General features: G+C 42.0%; 1 long non-coding RNA gene across 1 annotated transcript; it reads right to left on the reverse strand.

The window, feature by feature from the left end:
• Nucleotides 1-1,932: 1,932 nt before the first annotated feature.
• Nucleotides 1,933-15,042, reverse strand: LOC311250490. Its single transcript, XR_014621293.1, has 4 exons — nt 14,873-15,042; nt 14,151-14,259; nt 2,690-2,758; nt 1,933-2,404 (listed from the first exon to the last, which is right to left on the reverse strand). It is a non-coding gene; the product is annotated as an uncharacterized lncRNA (long non-coding RNA).
• Nucleotides 15,043-15,201: the final 159 nt, after the last annotated feature.

Consider the following 15,201-nt stretch of genomic DNA (forward strand, 5'->3'; position numbering starts at 1 on the left):
ATTTTTTGATGCTTTTTCTTTAGTAGTTTTTAGTCTAAGCTGTCTTGTTTTAATTCACTTCCTGACATTTTATAAGGATGCTGTAATCGTAAAGTCCATCTTAAAAACGCCCAAAAGTTTCATAACACTTTTACATTTCAGAATATTTTTGTGCCATTTTGCCTTTATTTGACCGCAGAAGACGATGGGGGGAGAGAAAAGACGATGACATGCAACTGAACTCGATCTGGGACGCCCCGTCTTAGTTCATTTAATGTACCAACCAACTCGTACTGAAACTAAACGAAGGACAGAATATATTATCTGGTAGATCCTCAGAACTCATCAGTGTCAAACAAATTCCTTATTTTTCCATCTTTCCTGATCAATTTCAGTTTTGCACCGTTGATCACAGAACAGAAAATATCCACAGCGTCCTTCACTTCCCTCGTTACATTCTCACATGGTGCAATGTGGTGAAATGTGGACTTGGCGTCGGGAGTGTTTGTCTTGCTCGATTGAGCGTGCAGCTTCATTTATTTATTTATTTATTTATTTCACAATGGCACCCGTGTGCACACTTGAAAACATCCAGCCCAGAACCATCATGCCATTCCCAAGGAGGAGGAGAGGAGGAGGCGGGTGGGGGGCACAACCATTGTGCTTTCCTTTTGTCTTGTTGCCTGAGACACCCCTGCCTCCATTACTATAATAGCAGAGGAGGAGGAGGAGGAAAGTAAATGGAAAGCCATTGTGTGAATGCTTTTTGGAATACGTCCCATGGCACACATTTAAATCACCCTAAATGGAGCATCCAATGATCTGTAACTGTGCAGAGGAGATTGAGTCAAACAGCTTCCGCCTGCCCTCTTTCATTAGCAACTTATTAAACCTGAATGGAAACTCGGAGCGTGCGACAGTAAGAAAAAAAAAAAAGAGACAGAAACGCCTCAGGCATCAGTTGAATGCGACTAAATACCCTGTCATTCTGTCAAGGGCGCGCTGCAATTTTAGGGAAACGCAGAGGATTTTCAGACTTCGGCGTGCCACTCTTTGCTTTTCTGCTTTTTTTTAACTTGGGTCTAGTTTTATTAAGGCAGTGAGGCCACGGTTTGCCATCCCATTCATTATTCACCAGCTGTGTTTTAGCTGTGTTAAAGCGCACATGCTGGGATTTAGAACAGCTGGATGGAAAAACAGCAGGAGGTTAGCAGGAATATCTAACGAAAAATAAAATCTTAAGAAGGAGAGTAAATGTGATTTTTACCACCTCGATCGAAATCTTTTCACCGCTTGTTTAAAGCTCGGGCTGGTGATACTGGAGAACTGAAAATATCCCTCTCACTTCAGAGCCACTTAATATATATATATAACGCCCACTGTGCTAGTGGCTCGTTCGCTATGTTCAACAAGCTCTCGTAGCTTTTCTTGTTTAAAAAATGTGACAGTTTCTTGTAAATGCTGTTGTTGGGTGCTTTGTTCTGACGTTAGCCACTAAAGGGAGGCTGTTGCTGCCTCTTCTGCTCTGTTCTGTTCTCAGGGGCTGTGTGCTTTGTGCTACTGAGTTAGCTACCAACATTAACATTAGCAAAATGATTGTAAACAACAAACATGGCTATTGTTAAAACGCTAGTATGTTAGGATTTGGAAAACACAAGAATGCAACTACACCGACTGCCTTATAGCTCTCACTGGCTATATGGAGGACGTGTGTTAGCGGCTAGTTCCACAAGCACTCTTAGCTTTTTTTTGTCTAATAAATACATAAACAGCTTTGTTAAATGCTACAATTATACAAACACAAGCAATACTGCCATCACAAACGTGTGCTTTGTGCTAATGTTAGCCACCGAAGAAGGCTGTTACTACTGCAGCGCATCTGTTCTTTGGCTCAGGGGCTGTGTGCTTTGTGCTAACTGGGTTAGTAGTCACTACTGTCAAGCTAGTATGTTAGCATTGGGACATTTTGGCTGCACTTCTTGTGCCACTCGCTCGCTAATAGCTTCAGCAATACATCTGCCTAGCCTTATGAAGGACTCAGGTAGCCTCTTCAGTCATTTTTAGACATTTTCTTTTCTATGTCATAGCATGCTGTCCGATTTTCGACAAATCTAACAAAAATGTTTGTAAAATAACTCACCAACCCTCAGCTTTAAACATGGAGAATAATATGATTGTTGTCCCATGAACACTTTCTATTCCTGTAAACAAAGAAGAGGGCAAAAGCAGCACTTTCTCAACGCTGTCAGCTGCAGTGTGGATCTCACAGCTCAGGGGACAAAACAGCTCAGAAGGTGAAGCGTGAGGACGGAGGAAGTGTGTATCGTGTTACTCGCCGTGTTGCCTGGTGGTCTGTGCACAGGGGCAGAGATGACGGGCAGAGGCCAGCGATGACAACACGGTGGTGCATATGCTCTCCTGACAGCTTCAGACGCCGCAATGCAGAAACAGGGAGAGGAGGAGAGGGGGAGGACACGATTACAGGTGCACGCTGACACCAATAACTCTCATTCTGTGGTGTAAAATGACTATTATTAGACGGTCTCATTCTGACATGATTGAATGGTTATTAAAAATGCATGAACGCTTCCCGGGTAATTTTCACACACTGGGAGGAGAGATGCTCTGTTCAGGTGATGACAAGATGTACAGTATGATAAGTAATACAGAGAGGTTTGAATGTTAATTATCTCTTATATTCAAACATTACCTGACAACAATGGGTCATGCTGCGCAGCCAAACTTCATTCCCAGAAGTCAGTAAGGATGGCAAGTCGAGCTGGGGAGAGATGTGCACAAGTAAAAGAAAAATTGGATAAGGACTATTGGATGAAGTTTTGTAGTCAACGTAAAATAACAACAAAAAGGGAGAAATGAGGATGAAAAGTTTCACACCACTTTCATATCTGCTAGAGCCAGCTGGCAATTAGCTTAGCTTAGCATAGTAGCAAAATAAGTTAGCACATTTCTATGACAACTGCAGCGAAGGCAAATGCAAACTGTTATTCTTTGGGCTCTATTCCTGATACATGTATTGCCCATGGCAGAAATACATTTCCCGGCATTGGAGAAGAAAGCGCAGGTTAAGAGCAGCTGACTTTGAGACGATCACTACCCAACCTGACCAGCTAGACTGTCAAAGGAGGAGAGAGGAGCAGAGGTGGGATAAGAAACGTACTAATCCAGCTTGGATTTAAGGCTACTCCTGGCTAATGTCCGGTCGCAGGACAATGGAAAGGGCAAATGGGACTCAGGCTCGCCAAACAACAGGAAACTAGAGAGTGCCGTGCCTTCATCTTTACACAGTCCTGACTCCAACACAACATCTTGCATCAAGCTGTTGCACTTGACTGACGTACCGTGTTTTTGAGAGTGCAGGACTACATCAGGACGAGGAGAGGTGGACTTTGTGTTTACGTCATCGATGTTTGGTTTACTTTCACCCTGACCCAAATTTAAAAAATGCACTAAGACGAAACAGCTAGCTTGGCTTTGTCTAAAGCTAATGCTCACTAATTAGCAAATCATATCTTGTTTGTTTAATCTGTACAAGTGGACAGAGCCCTGCTTGTTTCCTGTCCTTATGCTAAGCTAAGCTAACCGTATCCTGGCAATAGCTCCATAGTCAGTGGACAGACATGATACCAGCATCAAAAATATAACATTATATTTAAAGAGGTCATATTTATTTCACAGATATTGTATTGTTATTGCATTTTTATTGTAAACTTATTGTTTGTTCATCGTCTCTGACTAAATTGAAAGAGCATTTTAGAAGCTAATGTTGGTCTGTACAGACTTTATCCTCAGCATGGCAGCATTTAACATGATTAACACTGATTAACCAGGTTGATTGACCAAGCTATTTAGAGCTGTTTTAATTACAATAATGAGATTGTGTTGTTGTAATTAATCCCCTACAAAAGGCTGCTTTTGTTTTTGCCACAGTCGCTGTAAAAAAAAATCAGAAGTGCTTTGTTGGAAAACAGCCAAAAGATCTGGTAATAATATTACAAAATCAGTAAGCTCTGCTCCAGAATGGCTAATTAACAGCTAAAATTAGCAATCACACAACTAGGAAAGCATTTCACACCATTAGCAGCAATAGCCCATGTGCATAATATGCAATATAAATGTGCAATAAGAAGCAGAGGCAGTGGGCCGTTCAACACAAATGATAGCTGGTGTGTGCACAGTTTGGTTCGGAGCAAATTCATTTATTAATAGTGAGTGCACTACTGACTGAATTTAATGCATTTTCAGCCAATAGGAATACGAGAGTGTTTCCTGCGAGGCCCGTGGCTCGTAACTTGCCTTCAGGCAGGAATCAGGGCCGCTCAGGGAACAAGAGTCAGTCTTTCACTCTGCACCAAGAAACAAACATCCGCCTCATGTTTTTTATCCCAGAAGTAGGTTGCTTCGTCTAATCTGCCCAGTAACAGTTATGCAGTGTGCATATGTATGTTACAGTGGTGTGCGTGTGTGTATGGGAGTTGTGGTTGTGTGCAAGCATGCATGAGTGTGCGTGTTTTTGCATGTGCAGCCAACAGTGAGTGGGCTGGAGGAGGAGGAGGAGGAGGAGGAAGAGTGGGAAGAGTAGGAGGAGGCCAGTGGTAAAAGCTTCAACAAAAGCTAAAGATAGCACAGCGCTCGCAGGCACTCAATGAAGCTTAGCTTTCACTGTCAAGGTTACACACACACATAGAGAGGACCACAGCGAGGGCCTCCGAGTGCACGAGGAGCACGTTTTCAACAGAAAAGTAAAACACAGGTTATCAAGAGTTTACGGGATAACGCACAATATTGTATATAATGCATGACAGTGAATTACAGTAATGTTCAGCTCAGGCCTGCGCTGATGGAAACGTGCAGAGTTAATATGGATGATGTGAGACAGAGCTTTGTATTCTGCAGCATGGCGTCCGCGTTATTGACTGTAGCACAGTAACAGTTAATATATAGCACCACAACATCCAGCTACCCATAAATTATAAAATATATATGCACACAGCGTGGTGAGATGCTCTCCAAGTTAGTGCAACTGCAGAAAATCCTCAGTGAAACTTGCCGGCATGTGTTTAAATCGCTAATTTGTAATCTTTGCAGTCGAGGAGGCATAACTACCGGGAGTATACGAGCAACTGCGAGGCTAGCGATTTAGCTGGGATACAGCGTGCACACACTAGAGTTATGTTGAAGACAAGGCAGCGGTCGTAAGTGTTTCTTATTTAGTGAGTCACATGTTTGTGGCCTGCTAACGAGCACACACCTGTTCACTTCTTAAAATGAAAAGGCTGCAGATTGTTTGTCTTAATTTCCAGTTGTGTTTCATATTGAATTTTAGCAGATTAAGGACACTAATTGACGGTTTTGCACACAACAAACTGGAGCAAAAGGCTGGAAATAGTTCCCGCTTTTCTGTTTTTGAATCAGAGACTCAAACTCAGGTCAAATCTTTAGACTGCCAAAGATTTACACCCCTCATGTTATGAGTTGAAAGAGCTGTTGTGCTCTGCCTGCATCTCATCAGCCCTGTGGTGGAAACAATACTTTTAAACTTCACACTAATCTTCACAGAAGATCTTCAGTCAAAGTAATCTGAGATGTATCATGGTTTAAAGCTCCTGACGAGTGTCCTGACCACACCCTCCATCGTGATGATCCAGAGCCCTGACACACGACCCGCCGTGAGTAATCTCTAATGAATCAACACTTGTCAAACTGAAACCTGCTGAACGTGAGCGTGAAGTGGTTAATTAAACAGAAATGACATCATCAGCGGCAGCAGTGACCCATTGATCTACTCCCCCTTCAGCCGCATGTCAATACGTCTGGCCGACTTCATCCAGCTCACTAACAGCTCGGCTCTAAAGATAGAACTGAACTAATGGATTTTGTCCAAAAAGAGCCACGAGCTCAGTCACACGGGCCGGTTAAAGCCTCAGAGGAACTCTCCGAGTAGATTTGTAGCTTTTGGCAGCAATAACAACCAGCTTTTCTTAAGAAATGGGATAAAGTGCTCATGGACGGGGTGATAAACCCTCAGATTACCCTCCGACACACTTGTGTCTCAAGGCTGCTTAATACCGGGGATCAGGCTACATGACTGGACTCGGGGTGTTGGGCACAAAAATGAGTGTCAGTCGCTCACAACACAGCAGCTGTGTCTCCATGAACCAACAATCTTAATTTTGCTTAACGGGAGAGGAAAACACCTTATTCTGACGTAGCGAAGTTGATCGATCAGCTGATTTTGCTCCAAGAAGACAAAGAGGAAGAAGACCACTCTCCACTCTCTGCTTTGCTACATAACCGGATGGAAATGCTAATACAGATGCTAATTCTTGCTCAAATCCAGACAAACAAAGCGTCCCTTCACATGAGCACACAGGTGACCTCACAGCTTTTAAAAGCAGGTCATGATATTGTGGATTTACATGTTCCTATGTAACTAGATTATAAAAGGGCCTGCTGGTCTTTGTGCTGCAACATGAACTAGAAAGCTTTACGTAAGAACTGCTGGTGGATCATCGTCTAACGTAACATTAAAAGTCACTTATATAACTCGTCATAACGGTATCATACATTGTGGATCATGTGACCAGCGTCCAGCTCAGACAAACACTCCCTCCTTTTCTTTACATCCTCAGACTCTTTCCCCTCGGGGTCATTATTCGATCCATGCAAACACTGATTACCTAAAGACAACACAGCGTGGCCGTGGTTATCACATCATCACCCTGTTGTTGAAATAACGTCGAGCCTAATCGCGCCCTGACAAAGAGGCCCATTGTGGGTCCAACACAAACACGCCGGCTTGTGAATCGCACCTCAGAAAAACCAGGAGAAATCCTTTCCTCAAACGCGCCTCTCTGCTTATGAGACCGAGGTTTATTTGCAGGGGAAAGCGAGGAAAGTGTTTGTCGTGGAAGGAGAACGTTATCGGCGTTCCCAGATGTTAACGAGCGGTGCCCCGTGATCGCTATGAGCCCGTACAGGGTCGGCGTTTAACGGTTATTCTGGTGAGTTATGGAACAAAAGTAGGTTATGAAACTGTGAGGAGAATCCAGCCCGCTCTAGTCTGTTTTATAGGGTATCTGCATAATATGAAGGACCTCACTAAATAATGCATTCACGTGCCTTAATTTATAAGGTTAATAATTGATATGAATGGAGGGGAATGAGGCAAGAAGGGTAATACGGTTGCTCAGTCATCTCGGAAAAAGTGTAAAAATAGAGAATCATAAAAGAAGAGAGAGTGAGAATCATCTTTTACACAAACATTCACACTGTCTCGTCCTTTAGATGTAAAAAGCTTCATCTGAAAGTGCCTGGCAGAAGATACAGATGGACCATTAAACAGAGGGAAGGACGTTAAATGTCCAGCTGAGTGACTCCACCAGGATTTCATGGCTGCTTTGTGTGATGTCGGATACAAAAACACACAACTACAGTTTTCTCCACAGGATCAACTGTACTGAATTTCAATTGTTTGGGTTTTATTTTGTAGTTCTATCTTCTTGTGTCTTGCGTCACGTTCTACTTCCTGCTCACCTGTGTTCCTGTGCTCCTCCCCACACCTGTCTCACATCGTCTCGTTAGCACCTCCCTGTTCCCGGTGTCTCTCCACCTGCACCTCGTCCCCTCGTTAGTTTGGTTTGTATTCAAGCCTGTGCCCGTTCCCCGGTCGTCCTGTGCTCCCTGTGTTCCTGATTTGTTTGTTTGGTTTTCTGGTTTGTCTTTCTTTTGTTTTTCCCTTCGCCTGCCTTTTGTTGCCAGTTTTTTATCGCCTGCATTGGTGCAAACAACAAGTGACAAGCTTAGCTTTAGGGTGAACCAAAGGCCAAAACAACAAACAAAACCTGAACGATCTCCCCAGTTAAAACTGACTAAACCCTTAACAGAAGGAGAAAGAAACAAAAGACATTTACTAAACCTACCTCCCTAAACTTCACACAAACAGGAGAAAACGGTGTCAAAAGAAACGGCGGTTCACCCCTACGCTTCGTGGACTGTTATACCCTTTCACACTGCTCCAACGTTACCTTGTTCAAGCTGCTCGATTGCGAGGTTTTTCTGCTTTTTGTGGTCTAAGGTGACAGTGAATAGTGTATATTTCACTTTCAGACTGTTGGTCAGACAAAGAAGAATTTGACGGCATTGATCTGGACTTTTTTAGACTTTTTACAGACTGAATGGTTGATTAAGAAACTGTCATGACGTAGAGTGAACAAAGAAAATAGTGGCAGCCTCACGAAAATAATCTTTTGACTCTTCGCCCTGTGAATATAAACTAAACAGTGTATACAGTATGCTTTGGTTTAGCATATAGAAAGCATCTTGTGTTTCATTTATTTTTCCAGAACGCTGCCGGCCTTCGTTTTAATTAACCACAGAGGAAACGCACAGTCTGTCGAGAGGTTACTCAGAGCTCTGCATTTACAAGTCCCGTCAGAAAAAAACGGAGCAGACTGCCCAGACTGAAAATGACCTCGCCTGAAAGAAAAACACCCGAGGTCAGGACCTCATCCCTCAACCGTGAGATTAATGTAGGCACACGGTGGCCACCCAGAAACGGTACAGAGCGGTCAGCGATGCTCCGATTTACAGACCAGACAGGCACATTTACACAAATATGAGGAAAATTCACAATAACGCTGCATCTATCACACTGTGACCGAGGTTTTATCATCATCACACCCTCACCCCCTATCCTGACGCATCAGCATTCACATTACACTCCTCTCCTAAAGTTTAATCAAGGTGTCCGGTCAGGCAGATGGCTTCACAATCCGGGTTTCCCCCACCTCGTATAGAAACTTCTATTGTCACGAGTCCTCTGACATAAGACGAATAACCTTCTACTGCCCGGCTACAAAAGCTGCCGGCTAAAAGCCGGACCGAGCCGTGGTCACCGCGAATAAAAGGAGCTCAGATTGATTGAGACGCACTGATTCTGGTATGAAAGGAGCGCAGGGCTAAAAGATATGCATTACAATGGAGGGAGCATGTAGAGAGGCAGCTTTAAGTGACAGAGTACAGCACATGCAGAGACCATCTGGATAATTCAGCAAAAGGGCTGCTGCTGTGGAGAGACCTCGCATCTTAGAGTGAAGAGAGGAGACTTTGTTGTATACTTCAAGGACTGTCTTTCTTAAAGGAAAAGTTCACCCAAAAAATGGAGATTCAGTCAGTGCTGACGGGAGGTCGGGTGAAGTTTTGTAGTCGGTGAAACATTTCTGGAGCTTCAGTGAAACAGTGTTGCAGCATTAAAATGGCTCCATACAGCTCGTCTGGTGTGTTTCAAGTCTCTGGAAGCCCTGAGATACCAAATTGATCTGAAAAATATGTTATTTACTCTCTTTGTAAGCCAAAATCTTCAAGTGCAAGAGCTCAAATGAGCATTACAGGTGTAAATTATGTCTATTACAACATATTCCAGTGTAATTCAAGTCTCTGGAAGCCTCAAGATGACAAATTTAATTGAAAAGATCTAAATTACACCCACAACAAGTGGCCGACCTACTTCAGATGGGGTACGTGCCAGCGCTTTTGACTTTTGTTGCATCATTCTCCTGAACAACTGAAGTAGATGGAGAAAAAAACTTTTCAGTTTAATCCAAGTCTACAGAATCTCCCAGACCCAAAACTGATTTGAAAAGATGTTATTTTCACCCTTTTGTAAGCTAAAATGTAGCCACCGAGCTAAAACCACCTCCTCTCAAGTGGCGCAACCGCCCAACAAGGCAGTAAATAAAAGTCTTTTTAAATCAGTTTGGGATCTTGGAGCTTCTGGAGACTTGGATTGCCCTGGAAGAGCTGCATGGAGCCATTTTATGTTAATTTCCGGCTGTTTTTTTACATTTAAAAACAAGTCCCCATCTACTTCAGTTGTTTAGGAGGATGCTAAATCCAGTGAATTTTATAGTCCAGGGTGGACTATGAAAATTCACCTGACCTTCCATCGGCACGAGGGGGAGAAGATAATTGACTGAACTTTTCCTTTAAAGCAAATACTAGTCCATAAAACATTGAATATTTTCATGACCCATGGGTTATAAATATTGGTGGAGCTACCCACAGCACATATAGTCCTCTTCCGGAGTTTCTCACAGAGAGATGAGAGTAATTTCATAACACTACACTATCTCTGTCACTGTATTTATAAAGCATAACGACTCACAGAGGAAAAACCACCAATGCCTCATGCAAGTTTCACCCACACAGGTTTTGAAGGAGTTAGCGTTAGTCTTCGGATCGAGAATGCAAATGCGTCTGCCCACTGGATGTGCACGAGGCACGAGGAGAGGAATATCCCACATTAAAATTTATATATTTAGACATTATTCATGTGTGGATAGTGGGCCTGTGTTCAATCTGCTGATGAAGATGCAAACAAAAAACACTCTCCCAGGCGGAGTGGCTTCGAGCCCCCTCGGGAAAAACTGTCAATTATTACCGAGCTTCTCTTCCTGTATGGATTTTTGTGCTAACAAATGAAAAGGAAGATGTAGGAAAGACGAACGTAGACCTATGTAGAAGAAAATCAGCATTAAAAAACATTGCCGAGGGTTAGTGTTGGATCTGCAGATGTACAGGTGGGTCTCAGCTCTAATCAGCCACTTACAGGCTCCATGCGGGTTTTTCATTTAAAGATAACAGAGCTAATATCAGATATTAGTCAGAACCGGGTCATCTCAAATCAGATTTGTACCTCCACTGCCTGTCACTGATAGCTATTCTGCAGAGGGACTCAGGTGGTGGTCGTCCAATTAACTTGCATCATGGTGCAGAATGAGGAAGGCGAAACTGTCAATAAAAATGCTCCTAAATCAATGTTCAGTTCTGACTTCTCTCAGCCAGATGGGACTCGCCGTGGACCCGATCACAAGACAACCCCCCGTTATTTATGTATTCTGCATTTTTATGTTACATTATCGCTGCGGTGCCGGCTGCCGGCCATTGTTTTCTTTGAATAGGTACAGTAATAAAAAAATAAGTCATTAGGTAGATTGTAATGCTAAACATACGTCACAGCTACTGAAGGAAAAGAAAAAGAAATATTAAAATTGAGGATGCAGTTGTTACATGCATGGTACTGGCTATGGTAAAACTACATTTAATCAGAGTAATGTGACCGTTAAGCCCCGCTAGTGACTGATGTTAGCATTCTTGCACTGATCATTTACAATTTTTCAACTCAAAATTTTTAGCTAGAAATGTTTAAAACAATGTTTCCTTGATAATTTACAAAATCAGCTTCTCATTAGTTTATTTCTGCCTGCTGAAATGAGCGGTGGCTGTCGGATATGATCAACTGTAACTATCTAGCTAATTAGGCTAATGTAGCTAGTCATGTTAGAGTAGGTAGAAAACAGTCTACCGCTTAATTTTTTATGTTTCCAGCCAACTTGTTTTGAAGTGTGAATCTTGTAAAAGCTGTCTTAAATTTATGGTTAGTGCGTAAATAATATTGTGCTAAAAGACTAAAGCTAAAGCTAAAGCTAGCTACATGTCCCATTGCACTCGGCAAAAAGCTTATAGGATATTTACAACTGGATTTTGTATTGCAAAAAAAAAACATGCAAACAAACGTTTATGATATTCACACATTTTGTTCAGCGAGATAATCTTCACAAATATAATCAGCTTTTGATTTTCCGCAGGCGACAGTTGAGTTTGTTGTCTGAAGTGAGCTGTAGCCAGCAGTTTTGATTATCTGTAGCTAGCATGCTAATTGAGCTAACGTTAGCTTCACTTCGGAGTTGGTTGTAAACACTGTTTCTCACTGACTTTTTAATGTTTCCAGCCATCTTGTTTTGAATTGAGAAACTTGCAAAAGCTGTCTCGAATAAATGGCTAGTACATAAACAATATTGTGCTAACAGAGTAAAGCTAAAGCTAAACTACATGTCCCATTGCCCTCGACAAAAAGCTTGTGCAACTGGATTTTTGAGCCCTGTGTTCACCGCGTCATCATGTCGAGAAATCCAACATTTGCTAAACCGTAATTAGACAAGTGAACAAGTCTATTGAAAGATAACACAGAAACAATGAACTTCAGGTCGAGTTCTCACCAAAGTGGATATGAAACACTTCACAGCGGCTCATTACTTGAGATTAAAACATCTTTTGTGTTGAACTCAATCAATGTCAAGTTCCATTCATCTCCCATCAAACATGTTAAGAGCAGACCTGTATTACAATGAACACACACACACTCACAGGTGTGTGCACAACAGGGAGCTCAAATTTGGTTGCACAAGATCTGTTGTTGCCATGGTGCTGCACTGCATCTCCTTACATTGCCATGGAAACACAAAAACGATGACTGGCACGGGGCTTTAAGTGAAATGGGTCAAGAGCATCCGAGTTAAGTCAAGTCAAACCCAATTTATAAGCGCAGCCCGGCACCACTTAAGTACCTCGGTGGCCTCAACTCAACCGACCCAGATGAAAAAAAACTCCCCGAAAATTGAACCACACTGCAAATATTCCACAAATCATCTGATTGTTGGGTTGATCCCCTTTAAATCACTTTATCTGAGGAATATTTGACACACGTTCTTCAAAATGGTGGAAGTAAAACTAAGTTGGTGGAGAAATGAAAGAACGTAACAGCGAGATGAAAACCTTTTAGTCAGCAGTGGAGTCAGTTTACTGGATCAGATGAATCTTTTGCAGGTCGCTGCCTGAACACGTCTGAATGCACCTGAATTGTTCTGACTCATTAACCTACTTTATAAGAGGAGAGCTGCTCTCGCTCCCTAAGCCCCCCGAAATACTGTTGTATGACTCGATTGACACAACCCAGTGTGATCACTTTTATTTTAACACTTATTTTTCTCTGTTTGCATTGTTATAATTATTGTTTGGTTAGATTAACCCTCACTGTGCCTCCAAAAATGACTGTTTCATGTGTTTACTTGTGATTTAATAGAAATGTAGCTCCACCTTGTGGTTGTAGGTGTTACAGTGCACAATATGCAGGTTAGTCCAGCACAATCACAATGGGTTTCGTTCACTGCAGGGAGACCACAAACAATACAGGTCAGTGCTTGTTCTGCAGGAAGCAGCACAGATATTGTGGATCAGAGCTGCAGTGAAAAATATTTAATGAGTCGTCAGATCACGTGTCAGAAATCAGTTTGATCATTAATGCACATTCTGGGAATCACGTGCCTGTTTTCATGATATGCATTAATGTAACAAGACACATATACAAGAGCTAAAAATAGCATTTTCATCACAGTGTAGAGCAGCATCACCACCACAGGGCTCAATGAAGCTGCTCACTGAAGGCTTGTGCTGACATCTAGAGGCGGACCGAGTCAGTACATCTATCAGGATGTGTGAAACGTGTTCATTAAGAGTATGTGTGGAAAAATCCAGACATTATTTCCTCCAACTGTGGCGGTAAAATGGCACCAACCTACATAAAAACATAAACAAATGACTTGCAAAACTAGAGGGGATGCCCAATGTCAGCTACTCGGACAATAAACCAATAAACAAATGTGCTCCTACAAGACCTAAGGAAATAAAATGTCCTCGGTCAGGAGTCGGTCTCTCCTCACCTGCACACAGGTGAAAGACAGTGAGTCTCAAACAATGAGACTGCTACACAACAGTGTGACAAACAGTGACAGAGACAGCAGGTGCACTAGTCTTTTACCTGACCATTATTATAAGGTGTCGGCTGTGGTGTTTTTAATTTAGAGTGCAAACAGCCATGAATGTTTTATTTCAAATGATTGGGAATGTTTCTTGTTCATTTTTCCTAAAGTTTCCATCTGGCGCAGGAATTTGCACCTCTCGGTTATGTGAGGATCGAGTAGCTAACTGCAAAAAAGGATTTTATTAAAGGAAATTACATGTGAACAACATGTATAAGATATATTACTGCATCACCGTAAACAGTGATTAGATTATTATTTCTGTATATATATTTGTGACAATGGAGCAAAGAAGCAGGAGGATCTGCTTCGTCTTTACATTCATAAAACTGACTAATAAATGAGTATATAAACAATAAAGTTATGTGATTAATAAATTGACCTCCGATTTTCAAAAAAATAGAATATAAATACTCCATATTTCATAAGAAACCCGTTCAAAATAAAGAACTCAGTTGTGGATGTTACGAGCAGCACTTGAAGGCAGCACGCTACCCTCTCCCGTCGGTGTGTCACCGCCGTCCTCCTCCGGTCCCGCTCCGTCTCCGGAGTGTCTGACTGCCGATGGGGTGTGTCTGCTGGAGATAGTGGAGGCGCGAGGCAGCTGCGTCAAGAGAGCCGCAAACAGCCAGAGTCAGACAGGAAGTCCTGTGATTTAATCCTCAAAATAAAAGCCTGGAAAACATTGTGCTGCCGAGAGTGAAGACAATGTAACTTCTTAAGTGAAATGGATGGAAAAAGTGATCAGACCAGTCATATTTTAAATTATAGCTACATTTACGTATAATCTGTATGCTAGGGGTTGATCGTGCATCGGCCAGGGCAATTATTGGAACCACTAATTCAGCATTTTTTTCCTGAGTAACAGATTCAGACTAAAACTAATTAATTAATTAAAAAACTTAGAGTAAAATAGGTAAAAATGGTTCCACAGTTTGCGCTCAACATACTGTACTGCTGTAATGTCAGCTAGCTACGGTTAACGTTAGCGAGCGTTAGCAACATGAACGTTAGCGAGCATTAGCAACGTTAACGTTTGCTAGCTAGTGTTAGCGCAACAAACTGGCATCAACTTCAGGGAGAAGAGGATTCAAACAACAGCGCGTTGTGACATGAAAGCAAAGGAAGATGAAATCCAACATTCAGTGGTTGAATGTTTTTGTTAACCCCTTTAAGTTATCAAATAAATGTAGTGCAGTAAAAAGTACAATATTTACCTCCAAAGTGTAGTGAAGTGGAAGCATGAAGCAGCAAGAAATGGAAAAATTGTCAGGTAACACTCGTACCTATTTTAAAAATGTACGTTTGTACAGTAATTAAGTAACTGTACCTTCCATCACTAATTAATATATCATTAATTCTTAAGTAACTAAAAGGGTAACTCTACCAATTTTACACATCAAAGTATGTTTGCAGGTAAGCGCCATGTTTTAAAAGGAAGACGGCGTGGAAGTAGAGTAGAATAACATTACCCACAATGCAACTTAGCCAATGAGTGACATCATTGGAGGTAATTTATGTGTGGAGCCACAAAACGCTTTATACT

Source organism: Pagrus pagrus (genome assembly GCF_965226575.1).
Source record: "Pagrus pagrus genome assembly, chromosome: 21".
Taxonomy (NCBI): Eukaryota; Metazoa; Chordata; class Actinopteri; order Spariformes; family Sparidae; genus Pagrus; species Pagrus pagrus.